Source organism: Lepidochelys kempii, chromosome 25 (genome assembly GCF_965140285.1).
Source record: "Lepidochelys kempii isolate rLepKem1 chromosome 25, rLepKem1.hap1, whole genome shotgun sequence".
Lineage (NCBI taxonomy): Eukaryota > Metazoa > Chordata > Testudines > Cheloniidae > Lepidochelys > Lepidochelys kempii.
The window spans coordinates 12,333,645-12,356,054 of NC_136404.1; the positions used below are offsets into that span (position 1 = coordinate 12,333,645).

General features: G+C 50.0%; 1 protein-coding gene across 7 annotated transcripts in view; it reads right to left on the reverse strand.

Moving 5' to 3' along the window:
- The window catches only part of PTPRS (protein tyrosine phosphatase receptor type S), a 247,445-nt gene that overhangs the window by 208,300 nt on the left and 16,735 nt on the right, over positions 1-22,410 (reverse strand). Inside the window, exon 1 of one of the 7 annotated variants that reach the window (XM_073323716.2) lies at positions 17,884-17,904. The exons of the other annotated variants lie outside the window; for them this stretch is intronic. The gene's annotated coding sequence lies outside the window, so the exon portion shown is untranslated. Of the gene's footprint in view, positions 1-17,883; positions 17,905-22,410 lie in introns of those variants that run through there. 7 annotated transcript variants of the gene reach the window in all.

Genomic DNA, 22,410 nt, shown 5'->3' on the forward strand with positions numbered 1-22,410 from the left:
CAGATGGTGGGCACTGGTTGTTCTGAAGTCCTGAAAAACCAGGAAGTCAACTCAACTCTGGAAGTCACAGCAGGATTTCTTGGTTAACGTTCACATTACACTTCAGGTCTATGAACCGCAATACAAGTATTGGAGTGCAACCTTGAACGTGAAAGTGCAACTTACAAATGCAGAATTTTTATTTTATTTATTTATTTTAAACATAACTGCACTTAAAAACAAAACCCAGAACACTTTAGAGCCTAGAAGTCAAACCATGAAGGCGCATACAAATGTTTAGCATCTCTGGCACGTAAATACCTTGCAGTGCCGGCTACAATAGGGCCATAAGAACGCCTGTTCTCACTTTCAGGTGACACTGTAAGTAAGAAGTGGGCAGTATTATCTCCCATAAATGTAAACAAACTTGCTTGTCTTGGCGATTTGCTGAACAAGAAGTAGGACTGAGTGGACTTGTATGAGGTGAACTGAAAAATACTATTTCTTTTGTCTACCTTTTTTACACTTCAAATAAAATAAAGTGAGCACAGTGCATTTAGTAATCTGTTTCAGAGGGATAGCTGTGTTAGTCTGAATCAGCAAAAACAACGAGGAGTTCTTGGGGCACCTTAGACACTTTACATGGGCGACCTTGATTGTACTGGCCTTGTCAGAACGACAAAAGTAATCTTCCTTCTTTCATATTCACCCCTTCTTGTCAACTGTTGAGAACAGGCCACTTCCACCTTAACTGAATTATGCCCAAATAAATGGGTTAGTCTCGGAGGTGCCACAAGGACTCCTCGTTGTTTTAGTTTTTTGTGCTGTAACTGAAATCAATATATTTGAAACATGTAGAAAAAACTTCCAATATTATGTATAAGAAATGTAAATTGGTATTCTATTGTTAATGGTGCAATTAAAACTGCGATGAACCACAGCTGCTTTTTTTAAATGTAGTTAATTTGTTTTGCATTAATCACAAGCATTAACTGCGATTGATTGACAGTGCTAGTCCATCATTTTCAAGATTTTTGAGACGCCTTAAGGGGCCCAATTTTCAGGGCATGGTTACTCGGCATTTTTCTTTAAAAGGGCCTTAGTCAGTGTCTTAAGTTGGACATTCAAATATGATCTGGACTTTTTTGTTGTGGTTTGTTTTGTTTTTTTTTGGAAGTCCTGCTCCCTCCTCTTCCCCTCCCCCCACCCAAAGTGGCTTGTCCCCTATGGGGCTGAAAGGCTTGTACACAGATTTTGGAGCTCACAAAAACAGATCCCCTTTCTTGGAAGGATTCTTAAAAGACAGCATGCAACTGAGCCAGGCTCAATTTTGCCCATCATTATCTTTGGCTTTAACAAATAGCTTCTGGGGATGGCAGGCGATGTATTAATTTTTCCCCTGTGTAATGAGCAGGATGATTGAAGAAATCGCTGGCTTGTTGATGCGTTTTGCCTCCCCGGCCCAAAACAACGAGCTACTTCTTTGTAAACTGCAGGATGCGTTAAGGCCTCAAAATCTGAACTACGGAGTCAGAGGGACTGGGGAGTTCCCGGGGACAGGTCTTGGCCACATTCAAAACATCCATGTGAAGTCAGTCTCCAAGACGCAGGCATCCAGGCACCCGCATCTACCTCCCACCTCAAGGGGAGTTTGGGTCCAAGTCTCCCCACCCGACATAGGAAGGGATGAGACTGGGATTTTTCAAAGGAGTGCAAGGTGTCAAGGACTCGCCCCAAAATGCTGCCAAACCAGCTTTGTTCTGCATTCATGGAAGTGACACCACCGATGGCTTTCTACCCTCCCACCCCTGCGAGAGCAGGGCTTCCCAGGGACAGCAGCTGGGGTTAGAGCGTTTATGCCGGTTTCCCCTTGGGGACGATACTCCCTACGCGGCTTACTGCAGGTTTCCAGATGATGCTAGGGCAGGAGGGAACACGAAGGGCAGGTTGTGTGCCAGTCTCCGTAGTCGGCAAAGGGTGCGGCTTTGGAGACACCATAACGTACAGGGAAAGGGAATGGCTCTGAGCAGCACCTTACAGAACAGTGTCGGGGGCTGGGCAAGTAGGGGGGAAGTTAAGGTTTTAACGGATTTCTCCAAATCCCTTCAAAACCTCTTTATTGAGAGAGAGAGAAATTCCCCCTGTCCCAGTGAAATCATCTCTAATCCTTCCCTCTGCTGTCCACAGCACCGTCACCTTTCACTTGCTGGGACAAGTGAAATAATTAGAGGAGATTAAAGAGACTGCGACTTTTCAGCTTGGAAAAGAGACGGCTAAGGGGGGCATATGATAGAGGGCTATAAAATCATGACTGGTGTGGAGAAAGTAAACAAGGAAGTGTTATTTACTCCTTCTCATAACACAAGGACTAGGGGTCACCAAATGAAATTAATAGGCAGCAGGTTTAAAACAAACAAAAGGGAGTATTTCTTCACACAATGCGCAGCCAACCTGTGGAACTCCTTGCTAGAGAATGTTGTGAAGGCCAAGACTGTAACAGGGTTCGAAAAGGAACTAGATAAGTTCATGGAGGATAGGTCCATCGATGGCTATTAGCCAGGATGGGCAGGAATGGTGTCCCTAGCTTCCGTTTGCCAGAAGCTGGGAATGAGCGACAGGGGATGGATGACTCGATGATTCCCTGTTCTGTTCATTGCCTCTGGGGCACCTGGCATTGGCCACTGTGGGAAGACAGGACACTGGGCTAGATGTCTGACCCGGGATGTCTGTTCTTATAGAAGAGAAGCCAAAGCGGCAGGGGTAGGACAGAGCTTCTGCAGCAGAGGAGCTGCCGTTCCCCCTCCCCTCAGAAGCCAGAGGGCTTCTCCAGCAATTGCAGCAGGAGGGGAGGTGCTAGAGCTTGGGACGCCAGAGAAGGGGCTGGCCTCACCCAGGGACATGGCTCTCCTGGGTGCACACGCCCAGGAGGAAAGTAGGCTGAAGAGGAAGGAGGTGCTAGGCTGGACCCATGCTGCTGCTAGCGCTCACCGTCATTGACCCAGACTCTTCCTGAGAGACTCGTTCAGCACGCAGGAACGGGAGCTGCCTGTTGCATTTTGTTTCCATCAGTGGGTGGGACTCTTCTCTCCTCCTCCCAGCCCCCCGCAGCTGCTAGCCTCTCTAAAGGTAATGGAGCAGGACGATTAGCATTTTGCCTCCTGCAGAGTTTCCATGAGCAGTTCCCCCTGTGGTAAGAAATGTAGCATCTGGAGGCCCGGTGGCATATCTGATGCAACGGCTGATCCTCCAGGAGGCAGGCTATTGAAAAACAGGATTAATTAGTCCTCAGGAGGGGCAATCCTTTGAGTCCCAAATTAGGATCCCGCACACGGTGGCTTTAGAGCTCTATCACAGAGAGCTGTCCTGGAAGAGGAAGCATGTGGTCCTGGCTGCAGTGTGCACAGAATGACATATCTAACCCTTGTCCTGCTTGCTAGGGACAGCAGTAGCTCAGAGAATGCAGGAACCCAGCAGAAATTAACAATCAGGACAAGACATGCCCATTCCCAGATTCCCCACTGAGCCTTCCCCAGCAAGCAGGAGACCCTACAGCTACTGCTGTGCAGATTTAAGTTTATGTTTAGATGTATTCTATTTTCCAGCCTTTCCGGTTGCAGACAGAGTGCCTTTCATATGTGCAGCGAATGCAGAGCGGTGCAGTCTTCCAGAATCTGTAGTCAGCGCATTCCAGCACCTCAGCAGCTGCTTAAAGATTTGCTGCGCAGCCACGGAGCGATGCTAACAAGACTCAGTGCAGCTTCCCAGCTGCTCAGAACCTTGTGGGGAGCAGTGAATCAGTCAAGGATCACATCAGCCTCACTGCTTGGGAAAGCTCTGGGCGACAGCTGAGGTAGCCCCAGGCATTGTTCACCAGGGAGCAGACCTCCAAGCACAGAGACAGGGGAGAAAGGAGATAGGGAGGCCGTTCCCACCCCTTGCAAGGGTCTGGAGATGCTGGAGGGAGGGAGAAGAGCCCATCAGCAGCTAGAGGGGGTGGAGCTGCAGATTTGCCAGACCCCTGCAAGTCAGAGTAATACAGATGATGGAAACGGGGACAGCCCTTTCCTAGATAGCCAAGCACTGCCCCCTTCCCCTTCTCGGGAGCAGACATTGCCCTTGCTGGAGCCCCTCCCCGCCCTGGCTTTGGTATCTACTGTGGCTGGTACTGAGGTCGCAGTCCCTTGACCGGGAGGCGTCTGGTAAATGTCAAGCTCTGTCTTGCAGCACACTGAAAAATGTACACACACGCACACAAGCCTCTCCAAAGCCCTTTACACAGGTGGAGAGGTTATGGGGGGGGAGGGGGAAAACAGTAATATCCTGCACCCCCTACCCTCTTCAAGCGTTCCCTGAAATAAGTTCCTTGCATAGTCTCCGCCTTCAGCCATGCTCAGAGAGCCAGGCTGCGTTTCAGAGGCCCCAGTGTGCAGCGATCCCCGAGTGATGTAAGCCAGAAACGCCTGTGACAGGTTAGGATCGTCTTCAAGAACTCCCTCCCGCACCCTCCCGCATTCCCACAGGCCTGTCCCTTCTCCGAAGCCGAACTTCTCACCAGGACATTGCCCCAATCCCTGCATTAGGTGGAGCAGTGAAGTTCCGCTTAGCCAAGCAGCTCACCAGGAAAACCTCAACAAACTGGGGCAGCAGCAGCCTCCTGCAAGAATTCGGCCGGGAAGCAGCTTTGGGAAACTCGTCTCTCGCGCTTTTAAAGCGTCCGCTTGTGTGTGTTTGCATATTTTTTTTTTTAAATAAAAGAAACTGCTGCAGTTTCTCCTGGTGGCACAAGTCTCTCTACGCAAATCCTGCGACAGGGTCACACCAAGCGAGCGCCAAAACGGCGCTCTCCAAGAGGAAGTGATCTCCCCCTCCTCCCGCACTCTCCACTGCCCCTCAGGGGTTTGATATCTTGTAAGTGAATCTCTCTCTCACACACACACACACACACTAAATAACGTGGCATGTAACGTGCTGTAACAGAAAGTGCTTGGGCGACTGCCCTCGCCCTCTCCCTGAAATAGTCGCACTCCAAGAGCGGCGTGTCGGAGCTCAAAGCACAGTCTTGTGCCGACTCCACCAACTGTGGCACCTGTGGATTTCCCCCTTCCCCCACTCCAACTCTTCCAGCTGTAAAGCAAGCTCTCTCCTCCATGCAAACACAACACGCTCAGGCCCGGGGCGATGCATTCTCAGTGCGGCTCCTGCCAACCAATGCAACTGGAAACCTGCTGTTTCCCTGTTAACTACATCTGAGCTTATGCTATGTTTAAATACTACGCAGCATACAATATGCATCCCAAAGCATGAGCTGACCAGGACAAAGAAAGACTTTTACTCTGGCTTTGTAATGTGCTAGGTAAATACAGTCTGTATCCCTATGTTCGCTCTCTTTACAAAGCTACAATGTGTTTTGTACAAAGTATGCCTTGTGAGGTATTACTTGAAAATGATGCATCCGATGAAGTGAGCTGTAGCTCACAAAAGCTTATGCTCAAATAAATTGGTTAGTCTCTAAGGTGCCACAAGTACTCCTGTTCTTTCTACTTGAAAACTCATAATTTTCTGATCATTATTGTCCCAATAAAATATGTGTGGCAGCATTGTAAATAAAGTTATAAGATTCTATTATATGACATTCCTGAGACATGTTCCAAGTTTAGAAAAGCAGCTACCAAACAGTTCATCAGAGACAAAAGGCAAACTGATGCCTCAGCCAGGTATCAGCAAAATCAAATGGACTATCACCTGGTTATGGGGCAATTCTTTCATAGGAAAAAAGGGTGTGAGTGAAAAAAAAAAATCTACATTTTGGCAAAGAAACAGCTGGTTTCCCCCGTTGCCACAGATTTTCTGTCTCCTGAACCTCAGCTGGAGATGATTCTCAAAGAAAAAACACAAACACCAACTGTAAGAAAGAGGAACCGATGCCCCAAAATACTCCTCCCTTTCTCTCCGTCCATGGCATTAATGCGACCTGAAGGACAGAGAAATTAACACTGATGTGGGGGAGGGATCCTGGCCGAAAGGAATCCAGCCAGTAAGACTGCTGATAGCATATGGTCAGAGAAACCTTTGCTTTGAATTCATTCAGCTTGTTAAGTTAGGAGTTAGTTGCATTTTACCTTTTATTTCTTTGTAACCAATTCTGACTTCTATGCCTCATTACTTGTAATCACTTAAAATCTTTCTGTAGTTAATGAACTTATTTTATTGTTTTATCTAAACCAATTTGAGAAATTCCATTTGAGATAAGATTTTTGCATATCATTTTCTCTTAATGAAATGACAGACTTTATATGAGCTTGTATTGTCCAGGAGGGTGCTGGGCAGTACCACATGCTGGGGGGAAAACTCTGGGACTGGGTGTTTGCTTGTATGACCATGTAGTGTAATTAGTGAGTGGCTGGCTATAGCACTCAAACAATATAGCGGAGAGTGATTTACATGCTGGAGGTTGTATGTGAGCAGACCAGGAGTGGCTGCTCTCATAGTGAAGCAGTGTAAGAGGCACCCTGCAGACTGGAGAAAGAAGGGGGGACAGCGGTCCATGAGTCCAGAGTGTATGCTGAGCATTAGGGGTGCTAATGTCAACGTAGGATCCAGGCCTATATTTTCGCCCGAGATAGTATTTTGGGTTTTGCTTTGATTTTTTGGTACATATACATTCTTACTAATATGTGTAAACAAAGACACTGTGTATGTTGCTTTTGCCTAAGCCAGATGGGTTTGTTAGTATAATGGGGACAGATAAGAGCAGTTAAAGCGTTACTGGGCATGGTGGGGATATCATATGAGCGCAGACTTGAAGACTGCTTCAACTCCTAGGTGGGACGAAGACCCCAGACCCAAAATGGAACATGACCGTAAGTTATAAGAGGTGGGACTGTGGCTGTGCATTTCAGGTATAATTATGGCTGCTGATGACGGGGGGAGATGGGACACTGGGAAACAAGGCCCTGCGGCGTCAGACTTATGGTATACATGCTTGCTGGAAACTAACCCCCAATAAACATCGCATTGCCTGCATTTTGGACTTCTGGTCTTCTGCTTTCTGTTTGCGTGACAAGAACCAATTTACAACCCCATCAAGGGTCCTGCATGGTGCATAGCTCCTCACTCTGGTGGCTTTTCTCTTGGCTCAGTTCTGGCAGGTTGCTATAAAATGCCACATCAAAGTGCTTCTGTCATCAGTCTCATGAACCCACTAAACCTTTACTCTAGGGGTGAGAAAGAGTCTCTGCTAGGTAGCTCCCACACTGCAAGGTCTGCTCGGTCTTCTCCAATGGGGTCTTTCACCGTGTCAACAAGGGAGACCTAACAGCCTGCATGTACCCACCAGAGCCTGGGAGCGGACCAGGAGACCGGCCGAGGGCAGCAGTACTGTACAAGAGGGGCCTGAAGTTCATGACTGGGTGGAGAAGGGGAGCCTTCTCCAAACTAGGGCACTGTTCAACATCAATCTCCATGCCATAGATGTGGAGGAGATGGAAGATGTGTCCATCTGGATCCCCATTCTTTCCCTGGTTAGGGTTTGGAGGAGAGTTCAGTAATGCAAATATCAGAGTCAAGGGAGGAGAACGGTCAGGCTGGAGGGAGCGTACTAGGGGAGTTGCTCAGGGATCGGTGTTGGGACCAATTTTTTTTAATATTTTTATTATTGACCTTGGCACAAAAAGTGGGGATGTGCTAATAAAGTTTGCAGATGACACAAAGTTGAGAGGTATTGCCAATACAGAGGAGGACCAGAATATCGTACAAGATTTAAATGACCTTGTAAACTGGAGCAATAGAAATGGGATGAAATTTAATAGTGCAGTGCAAAGTCATGCATTTAGGGACTAACAACAAGAATTTTTGCTAAAAACTGGGGCCGTATCAATTTGAAGTGACAGAGGAGGAGAAAGACCTGGGTGTACTGGTTGATTACAGGATCATTATGAGCCGCCGCTATGATGCAGCCGTGAAAAAGCCTAATGCAGCCCTAGGATGCGCCAGGCAAGGTATTTCCAGTAAAGACAGGGAAGTTTTAGTACCATTATACAAGGCACTAGTGAGACCTTATCTGGAATACTGTATAAAGATGAATTCAAACTGGAACAGGTGGAGAAGGGCTACTGGGATGATCCAAGGAATGGAAAAATCTACCTTATGAGAGAAGACTTAAAGAGCTTGGCTTGTTTAGCCTAACCAAACAAAGGCTGAGGGAAGATATGATTGCTCTCTATATAAACTGGCCATCAACAACTTTATGCTTGAAATTAGATGAAGGCTTCTAGCCATCAGAAAGGAGCCATAGGGCAAAAAAACCTAACTGGCTTCAAGACTGAGCCTGTTAAGTTTATGGAGAGGATAGGATGATGAGACTCCCTACAATGGCATGTAGATGATCTGCGACTGCTATCAGCAAATATCTCCAAATGCCAGTGATGGGACACTAGCTGGGGAGGGCTCCGAGTTACTACAGAGAATTCTTTGTCAGGTGTCCGGCTGGTGGGTCTTGTCCACATGCTCAGGGCTAACTTGTCGCCATATTTGGGGTTGGGAGGGAATATTCCCCTGGGTCAGAGTGGCAGAGAGCCTGGGTTTTTTTTGCCTTCCTCTGCAGCATGGGAAATAGGTCACTTGCAGGTTTAAACTAGCATAAAGGGTGGAGTCTCTGTAACTTGAAGTCTTTAAATCATGATTTGAGGACATCCATAACTAAGCCAGAGGTTGGGGTCTATTACAGAAGTGGGTGGGTGAGGTTCTGTGGCCTGCAATGTGCAGGTCATGCTAGAGGATCACGATGGTCCCTTCTGACCTTAAAGTCTATGACAAAAGAGCCCCCCCACCACCGGCAGCTGATCCACAGCTGGGGGGCAGCCTGGCCACTCAAGCACAGGCAACGCAAACCCCAGACTGGTGAATTTCCCATCTCCGAGCAGCAAAACTGAGTTAACCTACAATCCTCCCGTATCACCAGTGGAGTAAATCCCCTTCCCATTATCACGGGGAACTAGCCCCTTGCCATGGCACCTCACCCCACCTCCAGCTGCGAATTCCCCATCCCATCCACACCGACAGACTGCAGGTGTCTGGAGTTCTTGGCCAGGCTGTCACAGGCAGAGGCATCCACGGATGCTCTTGCCTCTGGAGAAGAACAGTGTGAAGGAGGGCATCTACTGCGGCTGCCTACTAGGGCCACAGCAAAAACCCAGAGCCATGCAAAGTTCAGGCCTTCCCCCAAAGCCACAAGGAAGGAAAGAGCCCCAGAGAGCATTTCCAGAAGATCAGCATGTTATAGGGTGCTTTGGATTCCCCCCACACGCTGCACATATGCTTCCCCTTCCCTTCCCCCTACCCTACGTCCCATCAGCTGCCCACCAGAGAAGGCCCCGGAAGCTGCAGGTTAACAAATCCAATTTGTCAGACATAAGAGGCAAAGCGTTTCATTTATGCTGGCTCTTTCCTTGAGGAAATTGCTCAGACATTTCAAACGTGCCATGTCACCAAGTCACTCCATGGCAGAGCAGGGGACAGCGGTAGAAAGCAAAAAAGGAACGGAAATGCATTCAGCTGCATCTCCCCCTCCACCCTGGCCTGGGAGGGGGATTGAGCACTGGACAGCATGAGGCCTGGATTCTTTGTATCTTTTCTTCGGGGCCAAGCCCCGACTCAGGCTTTCATATCAGCCCTCACCTCTTCTCTGCCAAGGATGCCAGCCTTTGGCGCCCACTTGTTACGTTTTCAAACGAGCACCTTCCTGCTTTCTCCCGTGGCCCCTTATACATTAAATTATTTGTACATCTGCAGCACCCAGGAGCCCCCTCTCCCTGACCGGAACCCCACTGGGCCAGTGTTGTCCCAAACACTGAACAATAAAAAGGACCCTCCCTGGCCCATGGGATGTTCAGAAAACATCCTCAGAGCCACCTCCCCCACTGTCCTCCTTCCCCCACTCTGCCTTGACACCTATCACACCCATAATGGTCAGGCAGCTGCTGTGCTGAAACCGCAGATCATGCTGATGAGGATTGTTTCCTTGTGCTTCCCTTTCTGTAGCCATTTGTCATCTCTTGTCTTAGACTTAAGACTGGAGGCTCCATGGGGCAGGGACCATTGCTTGCTTCTGTTTGTACAGCGCCCAGCACCACGTGGTCCTAGGACCATGACTGAGGTTCCCAGGTGCACCTGCAGTACAAATCAATAATCCAAAATAACAGGGCATCCAATGGAGACTCAATCTGCTGGTGGCTACATGATCAAGCAACCATCCTGAGGCACATGTAGGCAAAGGTCCATTTTGAGTCCCTCCTCACCACCCCTGGCAAGAAGGCCAGAAGCTCAGCTACCTCTGAAGTGCTTGTTTCTAGGGCAGAAGTAACTCAGCCCCTCACCCACCAAACCCATCCACCCAGAGAAGGCAAAAAGATGGCGAGACACATCTTCTCTAGCAAAGACGACAGGGTGGTCTTTACAGCATGCATCCCAAATCCCAGTGCTCCCCGGAAGCCGTCAAATGTTCTTGCTCTTATCAGATGGGGGACATGGAAACAAAGCCTGGGTACATCACTTGGTTATCTGAACCCTGCAGTTCCAGCTCTACTCAATCCCACAGTTTCTGCTCATCGCACAAAGGAAGGGAAGGGGAAAGAGCTGCCCTGGGCATGGTACCCTGCTCCCAGGCAAGTACCTGCCCCCCCCTGTCTACAACTACACCAGAGGTTAGAAAAAGGCAGGGACCTAACAGGTCCTATCCAATCCATCTTTCCATGCAGGACTGCCCTCTGCAGCCCATCCCACAATGCTCTGTCCAGTACAAATGTCCCAAGCAATCGGGCTTCCGTTACTTTCTTTTGGGGAGAGGAATTCCCCCTCCTGGCAGAAGGAGGGCTATTCAGCTTAAGTTTCCCTTAGTTTCATGCCATCTCTCCTAGTTAGGGCCCCATCCGGAATTTCCCTCGATCCTTGGTATTCACATCTACCGAGGAGTCTTAGGCAGTCTGTAGCACCCCCTCCCCGCCACGGCTTTAGGTGCTCAGCATTTCACTCGTTTGGTCTCTGCTCAGCCCATCACCTTGGTTGCTGCCAAGCTGGTTCACACTTTTCTGGTAAGGTGGTACTGAGAGTTGGAGGTAGCAGATCCGTCACACCAGAGCCACCTATATTTAACCCACACTAACCGTGTGGCACTCTGTCCCCCTCCAGTGGACGGTCCATCCATAGATGTTTATGGCTGTGCTTCACCTTTTGGTTGAGGATTCCAGTCCTGTGGCTCAAGCAGAAGAGTTGGTGTTTTTAGATCCAAAAGGTCCCAGGTTCAACCCCCGATGATGCCTCACGTCAGGCAGAGGTGGAGCATTGCCGCCCTACAGTGCAATGGAACGCCCCCAAAATGCAGCGCCATTGACCGCTCGCATCCCGTGACAAACGGCTGCTTGATTTGTTGTGTACTCTCACCCCAACGTCTCTGGTGTTGCTACTTTCCGGGATGGTTATATGGACCTGTGGGACCTGGGCCCCATCAATAAGAACATAAGAACGGCCAGACTGGGTCAGACCAAAGGTCCCTCCAGCCCAGCATCCTGTCTGCCGACAGTGGCCAGTGCCAGGTTCACTCCCTCTGGGGCACCTAACAGGTAATGATCAAGTGATCTCTCTCCTGCCATCCATCTCCACCCTCTGACAAACAGAGGCTAGGGACACCATTCCTTACCCATCCTGGCTAATAGCCATTAATGGACTTAACCTCCATGAACTTATCCAGTTCTCTTTTAAACCCTGTTATAGTCCTAGCCTTCACAACCTCCTCAGGCAAGGAGTTCCACAGGTTGACTGTGCGTTCTGTGAAGAAGAACTTCCTTTTATTTCTTCTAAACCTGCTGCCCATTAATTTCATTTGGTGGCCCCTAGTTCTTATATTATGGGAACAAGTAAATAACTTTTCCTTACTCACTTTCTCCACACCACTCATGATTTTATATACACCTCTATCATATTCCCCCCCCCTTTAGTCTCCTCTTTTCCAAGCTTAAAAGTCCTAGCCTCTTTAATCTCTCCTCATATGGGACCCATTCCAAACCCCTAATCATTTTAGTTGCCCTCCTCTGAACCTTTTCTAATACCAGTATATCTTTAATGCCAATATTCTGGGGGGCAGATGGGAGCTGGCACCCCCTAGAGGGAAAGGCCCCAGATCCGAAGATTCTCCATCCCCAGCTGCAGGTTCAGTGGGAGAGGTGTGCCAGCCCACAGGGGTCAGGCACTCCCTGTCTGTGCCTCCCACATAGGCAGAGTTTGAGGGTAAGGAGAGAGGAGGAAGAAATCCCCACCCCCATGGGAAGGAGGGGGAGGAGAAAAATTCCCATCTATCCTCCTCCACACACAGGGGAAGATCCCTGTCAATCCCCCCCGCCCCCCCCCCCCACACACAGAGAACCTGGGGGAGAGAACAGTTAATAAAAGCAGAGCTCGCCTGACTAATTCAGAACAACAGAAGTACACACTGACGGTAACTTTACATACAGTCGGACTTTTATCCAATAGATAGCAGGCTGACTGAAAATGTTACATGGTGGGGTTTAAAAACAAGACTTTTAAACAGATTTTCGATTTTCTCAAATCTGGGGGGAGGGCTTCACCCTCCCCCCCGACTGCCCCCAAATGTTCTCTGCTTCCCTTGCAAGGTTCACACACACACACACACACCCTTGTACTGGGTGACTGGGAATTCAAGTTCCATCCTTGGCAGAGGCTGCAGGATTGGGACGTGTATGCCCGTCCGCCGGGACAGAGACCAAGCTCACTGCAGAGAGGCCAAGCACACACCAGACCACACAAGACTTTGGGTCACATTCGGGCCAGCCCACTAGAGATGAAAGGCCCCGGGAACAGTCATTACCAGTCCCAAAGCACCTCGTCACCAAGAACTTTTCTAATATGAAGCCAACAGAGAACTGCAACCGATCTCCTGGGAGTGGGGAAGGGAATCGGAGCTCTTTCTCTTGGATTTATCGAAAACCAGGAACAGACTATCCCATGCTTGGCAAGGCTGACACTATTTTTGTATCCCACAGTTGCAGTCCCAGCTTCATCAATTATGAAGGGCCCCAGAAGTGACTAATAATTGCTGTACGGCTAGCAGCATTAGTTAAGCTCCCCATACAGGACCAAGTAGGCTCCGCTCCCCATGCCAGATCCTTCAAGCCCATTGACTGTTTATTGCAGATGCACCATTCCTGCAATGTCAGATGTTTAACTGCAGGGGGATTAGCTGGCTCCAAATTTCTGTTCTTCACCCACTGCCTGGTGTCTCCTTCCGTTGGACACCAAACTGGTACTCGCCTGAAACGCATCTCGATTTGGGCACGATCCTGGGAGGTGAGAGTGAGTGAGCAAGCGAGCTGGTTGCTCTCTCTTGACCAGTCCCCAACAGCCGGTGCACAATCTCTCTCATATGATTCTCCAGCACTTTGTCCCCTCCGGTTATAAGTGACCCAAGCATTAGCCCTTCCACATCTTCCTGAAGAAGGCATTCCACCGTTGCCTAGGTCTCAGCAACAGGAAGCTTTGGCTGAAAGCCCCATACTGACCTAGGTTCCAATGAGGGGCCCCAAAGACGGTTCATTGGCTACCCAGAGTCCTGTGTGCTCCCCGAGTCATTGCACCAGGCCCAGGTCTTCCCCCACCAGCAGCCCTCAACGTAGGCAGGCGTAGATGTGGACCAAGCGCTCTGGATATTCTGAGCTGCTCAAGGCAGGCAGCCCACGTTAGAGCAGTCCCCAGGGCTGCTCTAATTTATGCCGGCTAGATTCCCAGAAGGGTGGAGGGAAAGAGATGAAACCACCTTTGATCCACACCGCAGGCTGTACCTCAGAGGCACAGCACCGAACTCCTTTACTTCAACCCACTGTGCTTCATTACAGCTAAGCAGTTCCTCGCCACCATGGTCGTGGGACGGGGAAGGCAAGCAAGCCGCAATGGGCCAGATACACAGTGAGTGGCAGAAGTCTGGTCCCACAGGGTTTATTCTCCTTCAGTGGCAGATCAAAGTCACTCTCTCCTCCCTCACACCGCACCGAGGGTCAGGGTCCCCTGCACACATTCAAAGGAACGTGCACAACCAGGAGCAGAGCTCTCCGTTCCCCGAGGAGCGGGAGCAGAGCTGGGATATTCTGGGTCACCATCCCCAATTTATAGCATCCAGCGTCACAACGAGGCAGGCCCCAGGGGGCTGGGGGACTGAAAGGTCTTTCCAATGCTGACCTGTCAGTTCCATCCAGACGATTTCTGGTCCCCACCGCGAATGGCTGCAGTTTCGTCTGCCCCAGTAAGCCTCTCCTCGGCGAAACAGCCCAGGCTGCACAGAGTGACAGCTCCGAACAGACAGGCACTCCATTCCAATTTGTCCCTTCGGCCTGAGCGTGCGGAGACAGGCAGCCTCGTGATTAGATTAAACACCGTACGTCCCCTGCAGCAAGATGTTTACTGGGGTGGGGATCTCCATTGGGGCGACACGGGCCACATGGTTACTCTCAGTAAACAAGTCTTCTGCAGATGCCGCCCCAGGAGGCTAAGGGGCCTCTGCTGTTGGCTCATGGTCTCCATGATTGATCCGCAGCCGGTGCGTGGAGCAGGGGAAATTGGAAACTAACCTGGCAATGCAGAGATGCCAGTACTGACCCAGTCAGCACCGCGCTGTTGGACTGATTGGAGCCCAGGTATCATCATCTCCGCTTCCGCATTTCAAAATAAGATGGAAAGTTTGAAAAGGATGATAAACAGCCAGCTTGTTCTGAGGAGGAGAGGCAGGGATGTGAAACAAACCGTGCTACTGAATCCGTCCTTCCGAGGAAGCAGCGGGAGGCCCGCTTACTTCCACAGCGGCAGGCCCCCCGTGGACAAGGAGCTGCAGAAACTTCTCTCCGAGGCCAAAAAGATGACTGGACAGAAAGCTGACAAGATTCCCATCGTGCCCCGGTTTCTGCAGCTAGCTGGGTTATTTGCTCCTTCTCTCTGTGTAAGGAAGTTCCCCCAGGAAATAAAAATAAAGACTTGAGAATTTACAGAGAGGATTCCCGGGTAGCCTTGCCCCTTTCTCCCCTTGTGCATTCCCTGACCTGATCCCACGGAAGTCAGTGGAAAAAAAACTGCTATCCACTTCAATGCAAGGAGGACTGAGCCCCTTGGCCTGCCTGGTTGCAATTGCCTAACTGTAGGCAAACACACACATAGCAAGCTCCTGATCGGGAGGGTGGGCAGAGGAGGCTGTCTGCACAGAGAGCTTCTGCAGCCAAGTACCCACTGCAGTCACTCGCCAGCTCCCCCACAACTGGGCTCTGGTCTTTGCTCCCTCTAGCACAGTGAATACTCAGACGGCAGCTCATGGGCCGCAAGTGGCTCTTTAATGGGTCTCCCGCAGCTCTTCGCAGCACATTATATTAAAACACGGATTGAATTATTAACCGAACTAAGTTATTAACCTATCAGGCTGTTTTTACTACGTTATTAGCCAATCGCAGTTGATAAAAACAAGACTTGGTCAGTCATCTTACTGCAAGAATAATTATTATAGCTATAGAAACAGTAAATGAAACAATGAATTCACACGACTGTGGCTCTTTAGGGCAATGCTGATGGCCAATTTGGCTCCTGAACCCCTCCAACTGTGATGAGAAACAGGTCTAGGCTCCTAGTGATGCTGACCTCTGAAAATCTCTCTCCCTGGTCCAAAGGGCTTTGGGGGACTGAGCGCTTTCTGCAGCTGGCTCCTGCAGCTTCTCTGTTCGACCTACAGCATGGGAGTCAGCCAGTTAGAAGTCCCCATAGGGCTCTGGGACAAACTTGACCACCTCCGTTTTTCTTATATATTAAAAAACCCACTTTCCTGTTTCTGCAGCATCTCTTCATCCCTGACCGATGCTGGATCATGCAGAATTTCCCTTTCTGGGATCCATGTTCTGAAAATGGTCTCTCCCCCCTGCCACAAAGCCTGCTATACGCTCTTCAACTGTGATGCTGTGGGTATTGTCAGCCTCTGTGCTTGAATAAGCAGTGCTCCTGAACCCTTGAAGTCTGAATGGGAGAGGACGGATGTGTGGCGGTAGAGAGGGCAGGTTGGCAGTGATCTAGACTTCCCTTCTGCATCATCTGCCTTTCTGGACATGCTGTTCCAGATGGCTGGCGTCCATCCCTATGCCTGATTCTCACCAGACAGCTTCCCCCACGCAGGCATCCCCATCTGCTCCCCTACCACTCCCAGCCTCTCTTCTGTTCAGAGAGTCCACCCCAATCTTTCAGGGAATTACAGGAGGCTCCTCGCCTCCAATTCTCGGTGACAAGAGCCCATTCGGCAGGCAGTTCCGCCGATGGCTTCCTCTCTCCCCCAGGGCCATGCTTAGGTCTGTAGCGTAGACCAGACCTGAGTCCATCTCTGTTTGAAAAATCCATTCCCCTGAGCAACGCATTTATACTGATGCAACGCCCTGTGTAGACATAGCTTTGTCAATGGGAGAGTTTCTATTGCTTACATGGCTACTGCCTCTCGGGGAGGTGGATTAACAATGCTGACGGGAGAAGCTCTCTCCCATTGGCTTAGGCAGTGGTTCTCACACTGTGGTTCAGGACCCCAAACTGGGGCGTGACTCCATTTTAACAGGGTCGCCAGGGCTAGCCTTAGACTTGCTGGGGCTCAGGGCCGAAGCCCAAGGGCTTCAGCCCTGGGTGGTGGGGCTCAGGTTACAGCCCCCGCCTCCCCACCGCCCCCGGGGCTGAAGCCCTTGGGCTCCCTGCCTGGACTGGTGGGGCTCAGGCCTTGGTCCCCCTCCTGGGGTCATGTAGCAATTTTTGTTGTCAGAAGGAGGCAGTGGTGCAACGAACTTTGACAACCCGTGTTACATATATAACAAAGGTTTTAATTCATGACGGAGGTTTCCACTCCGCGGCTTGCTGTGCAAAAGGGGTCAATACAAACCTTTGAGCGCCGCTGGCTTAGAGCGTCCGCATTAAAGCATGACCGTGGTGCAGCCGCACCAGGGCCGCATTTTAAGTGGAGACGGGCCCTCAGCTAAGCTTTCTCCTCCTCCCCCGAGCCCTTCATCATACCCACTGCAAGCCGATCTAGACCATCGGAAAGTCACGGGAGCGAAGATTCCGTTGCAGCTCTAGTGACCGATGACAAGAATGGGGGAGATCAGAGAAAAGAGATGAATGACGGGCACTCTGTGAAACTGAATCAACGTGACCGTGCTGCTCAGTTGCACTTCTCGTCTCAAGAGTTGACGTGCATACTCCCCCCGAGACTCAGCCAGTGGGAGTTTTCCCCAGTAACAGCAGCTGCAAAACGCTGGAACTGAAGAAGCAACAGGCAAGCACATGGACAGAAACAGAGTGGGTGGGAAACGGTATTTTTTGCTGCTGCTGCTCTCAGTAACACCTTTATAAGAGCCACCAAGAGTAAGAGCAGAAAAAAAGATGTATTCTACAAAGCTTAAATGACTGAGGGCTTTTTAAATGTAAAGAAGAGAATATCCTGAAATTTTGTGTAGGAGGGTCTATCCGACAATGGTATTTTTAAAATAAATGAACATCCGAAAAAATCCAGTTGACAGCATCGCTTTAATTACATTCTGAAGACTAAAGAGCTGTGCAAAGCATTCTGGGTGGCCCTATGCAAATCACCCTACATATTAGCTGCATGAGCACATTTTAATGCTATTTCTTAGGAAAAAACCTGCAGTGGAAGGCACAGGTAAATGCTTATTACAGCAGCACTTTGGGCCCTAGTCTCAGCTGGGGTCTCCTATTATGCCAAGCACTGTATTGTACACATCATATAAAAGACAGCCCCTACCTGCGGTAGTTCATACTCTAAGGAGACAAGACAAAGGGTGGGAGGAGAAACTAGCACAGAATGGTGAAGTGACTTACCCAAGGCCACAGAGCAAGTCAGTAGCAGAGACGGGACCCATCTTCCAGGTCACAGCTCTGCCTCTCAAATCACTTGGACAAATCCCTTCCCCTCTCTCAGCCTCAGGTCCCCAGCCTGGGGACAATGAAACTTCCCTCCTTCGTAAAACACTTCAAGATCTATGGATGACAAATGCCGTATGAAAGAGTTGCTATTATTATCCCTAACCTTGCCCGGGAATCCTATCAGAGCAGCGACCCCCTTGGAACCAGACTCAATACTCTTCCCTGTCCCCACTAAATATCGAACGCTCACTCCAACGGCATTTCTTCTCCCTCCTTCCCCCAGCACACAGAGTTCCAAGAGGCTGTTGGGACTGGAAAAGGAGAGAATTCTTAGCTGCAAGGGCCATTTAATATTTTATGGATCTTCCTCTCTTACTTCTGAGAAAATCTTGCATATTCAGACATCTCCCCCAACCCTTCCTTGCTTAAAGGAGAAGACTTGCTGCTCTTTCTAGGGTGTCTGGGATGGGAAGGGTCTCCTCGCCCTCCAGATGTTAGCACGCCCCAAAGGCTGGAGGCAGGTGAGGCCAGTAATGAAATCCAATGCTGTTTGGGTCAGGCGAGGAAAGTTGTGTTCCTGTTCCCACCCTCCGAGCCAGGTGGCGAGAGAGATTTCCTCCATGCACTTGTTAAGAGCCATTGGAGACAAGTGGGCACGGGGGATTGGGGAAGGAATCTGTGCGACCAAGGACATCAAAAGACCTGGATTTGAAATTTATCACTCAGACAAAATTCCTTCCCTGATTTGCTGGGGGACTGGACTAACATCCCTTCTGTCCTCTCCAGCTGTGCCAGGATTGGGAACTAGTCTCATGTTAACCTAGGCAGCTGGTCAGGCCAGAAGTTGCAAGGTCTAGGCTGCGGGGTGAGGGGGAGAGATACAGGATAAAAGCCACCATGAAATGGAGCTGTTGCCCATTCTTTGAGGTATAAAAACCTAGGGATCCCATGGCAGCCTGCCAGCCACTCTCCCTTCAGCGTTAAGGGTACTCCTGGGCATCCACTCTGCCTCACGTTGGAGGCACATGAGGGTTTCATCTCACCCTCTTAGGAACCAATGGCAAGAGAGGTGTGCAGTCTAGTAGTCCAAGCATGGTTCTGGGAGCCAGGAACTTCTAAGCCAGGGGTCTCAAACTCAAATGACCACGAGGGCCACATGAGGACTAGTACATTGGCCCGAGGGCTGCATCACTGACCCCCCGCAGCCCCCACTCCACCCCTTCCATGAGGCCCCACCCCACCTCTTTCCACCCCTTCCCTGCCCCCGATGTGCACCACGCCGGAGCCGCTCTAGGTAAACGCTGGGGATTGGGGGGTGGGGGGCCACAGGGAGCTGGCGGGCCGCAGAAAATAACCCCACGGGCCACGTGTTTGAGACCCCTGGTCTAAGCTCTGGTCCAGCATAGCTATATCGGGCAGGGGTGCATGGCTTTTTTCCCCACTGTAGCCATGCCAACATAGACCAAGCCCAAGTCTTCCCCCTCTAGCTCTGCAATAGCAGCCCTGCTGGGGTTAGCCAGTGCTGGGCTGGAACAGTCGGGGCTCCTCCAGTCCTCTCTCCTCTGAGCTGCAGCCCCATGTGTTTGATTGGTCTGTAAGCTCCTCAGGGCAGGCACTGCATATTCAAGCACAGAGGTTGACAATACCCACTGCATCACACTTGAAGAGCATATAGCAGAGGGTGAGACACACTACGGAGTGTAGCCTGCACAACAGAATTTAGTTACCCGGTATTGGAGCACTGAGCTGGAAGCAAACACCCAGGCTTTAAAGACAAAGCCATTTCCAACCCCCCAGGCGGTCCCTTCCCCTTATTAGTTCACAGCATTAGCCCCCAAGGCCACAGAGAACGGAGCAGAAACCCCTAACTGAATCCCTTGTGCTCGGGCTGCCTGGAGGAACCCTCCACTCAGGATTGCGTGAGGGGTGTGATGTTTTTAATTTGTCTTCCTGGACTTTAATAAACAAGTCTCCAGCCCATGATTAGAAGGCAGCTTAAGAGCTCAGCAGGGACAATATTTCACTGGCCATATTTTCTCTGATGGATTAGAGCAGAGACATTAAAAAACACAGCCCGGTCCAGCAAACCAAAACTAACAGCTGAGACTGTATAAACAGATTTTTATCTAGAAACAGGTCTAGGCTCCCGCTGACCTATGGAAATTTCTCTCCCCGGTCCAAAGAGCTTCGTGGCAGGGGAGAGAGACAATTTTCAGAACACGGAACCCAGAGGTACAAAAGACAACAGGAAATCTCAGCTGAAAAAGGGAAATTCTGCACATGATCCAGCATCAGCTAAGGAGGAAGAGATGCTACAGAAACAGGAAAGGTTGTTTTTTTTTAATAAAATAAAAACTGAGGAGGTCAAGTTTGTCCCAGAGCCCTCTGGGGACTTCTAACTGGTTGACTCCGATGCTGAAGGTCAAACAGAGAAGCTGCAGGACCCAGCTGCAGAAAGCGCTCTGTCTCTCCCCTAAAGAAGAGCTGTGGGATATTTAATAAGCAACCTAGTGCTTGCTCTCCAGCTCTGGTTTCTCCTGGTGAAGCAGAACCATGCTGTCACTCCGATGTTGTCACTCCTCCAAATATTAGCAGCCGTTTACAGTCCCACAGTGCATTTCAAGTCAAGGAACTCCATGTGCTTCATCCTGCCAGGGAGGCAGGCATCACCACCACTGCAGAAGGGAGCAGGGGGAAGGGAGGGGATGGAGGCAGAGTCAGTGGCAGAGATGGAAACAGCCCCCAGGAATCCTGACTCCTGCTGGTCCCCTGCTCTACACACTCCACTCTGCTTTCAGAGGGGTGTCTTTGTTCCCACTTCACTGCCACTGCTCCTCCAATCTGGCTGGCTGATGGAGCCTGATGCCTCGCTCCCATGATCAGTGTCTCCGGTGAAGCAGCAGAAGCTTCTGTGATAGTAAATCCCATCAAGAGTGGAATGAAGCAAGTCTCCCATCGGCAGGAAAGCACGGGCTTCAAAGGCTATTACTCTGCATTCAATTGGACACCCTGGCTCTAACTCTACCGTGAGCAATACCCTGCTTCAAGAGGGAGGGAGGGAGACACTAATGATGTAGCCGCAATATGTCTCTGTATCTGCACGAGCATGAAAGAGACCAGCCTTTCTCCTAGCATAAGTCTGCTTTCTTGAGTGCCCCCCAGAATCCTTTGCCCCAGCTTTCACAGCCACTTGAAGCGGGGGAGTTAGGGGAAAAGGCCAAGCTGTTGACGGACCACCTGTGTCAGACAGTGGGGTCGTGGCATGAGGATGGGGAAGCCGGAGACCTGGGCTCTATTCCCAGCTCTAATGTCCGCTGATCACGGGAAAGTCACAGGTCCTTTTGCCCCTCGGGTGCCCATTTGCAAGGTAGGGGAGAACACTTTGGATCTGGCAGGGCTGTGGAGGGGCTGCATTCGCACAGCTCACTCAGATAAAGAGGTACAAGGCAGCGTTCAGGGACCTTTTAGAGCCCCTGCTGGTAAGACGTGACTCTAATGCTCCCGAACAGGTTTAAAAAGGGAACCAGGCATCACCCAGAGATGGACTTTAAGACCCTGAACAGGGGACCACGCACGCTAATGCAGTGGGCTGGCCAGGAAAGATGAGGTTTGCTTATTGCTTTATTTATCGGTTGAGTGAGCAATTCTCTGCCTACAAGGTGAGAGATGTGGGTGGAAAGACAAGGAACACATCGCCGGTTCCCTCTTCCAGCTCCAAAATGTATTAATTATCCCTGGGTGGCTTCTGGCAGAGCAGAGAGATCACTCCCTGATTAGGAGATGTTTATCAGGAAACTATAACGAAGGTGGGACACTGACACTGTGATTAATACTATATTTCAGCAAGATTTAAATGAAATGATCCATCATCCCAAAAGGAAGATCAGCAATGCCTGCTGCCAATTATCAGAGTGGCTTGGGGATAGGGGCTCTCGGGTATAGAGCTGCAAATGAGCCAGTCACCTTGGCTTCCTGCTTACAATGAAAGCAGGTAAGGATAGGTAAGTGCAGTCTTCTTATATTTCACAGTCATTTCATAGTTTCTCACATACAATCTCTCCATACGCCGGCACTTTTCACTCGAGTTTGACAAAGATCAAGCCAAGCTTCACAGCATCACCTGTGTGGTATGTAAATATCCTCCTTTCACAGATGGGGACAATTAAGATAAGGAGAAGGGAAACTGACATGCCCAAGGTCCAAAAAACAAGCAGAGGTGGAAACAGAACCCAGGAGTCCAGAGTTTCTCTCCCCTGTTCTAAACACTAGACCAGGGCTATCAAGCCTGCATTCCTAATAAACTGGTTTTAATTGAAGTATTCTTTCATCTAGGTTATGGGATTCACCAGACACCCCGGGGAGATAACTATCTCCTGTACCCAAAGGCTCATATAGAGCAGAAAGGGGGAAATGAGGGAAAGCCATTCCATAACTCTGAAGTGAAGACTCACTCCCCTGTCCGAGGCAGGCAGGAAGGTTACC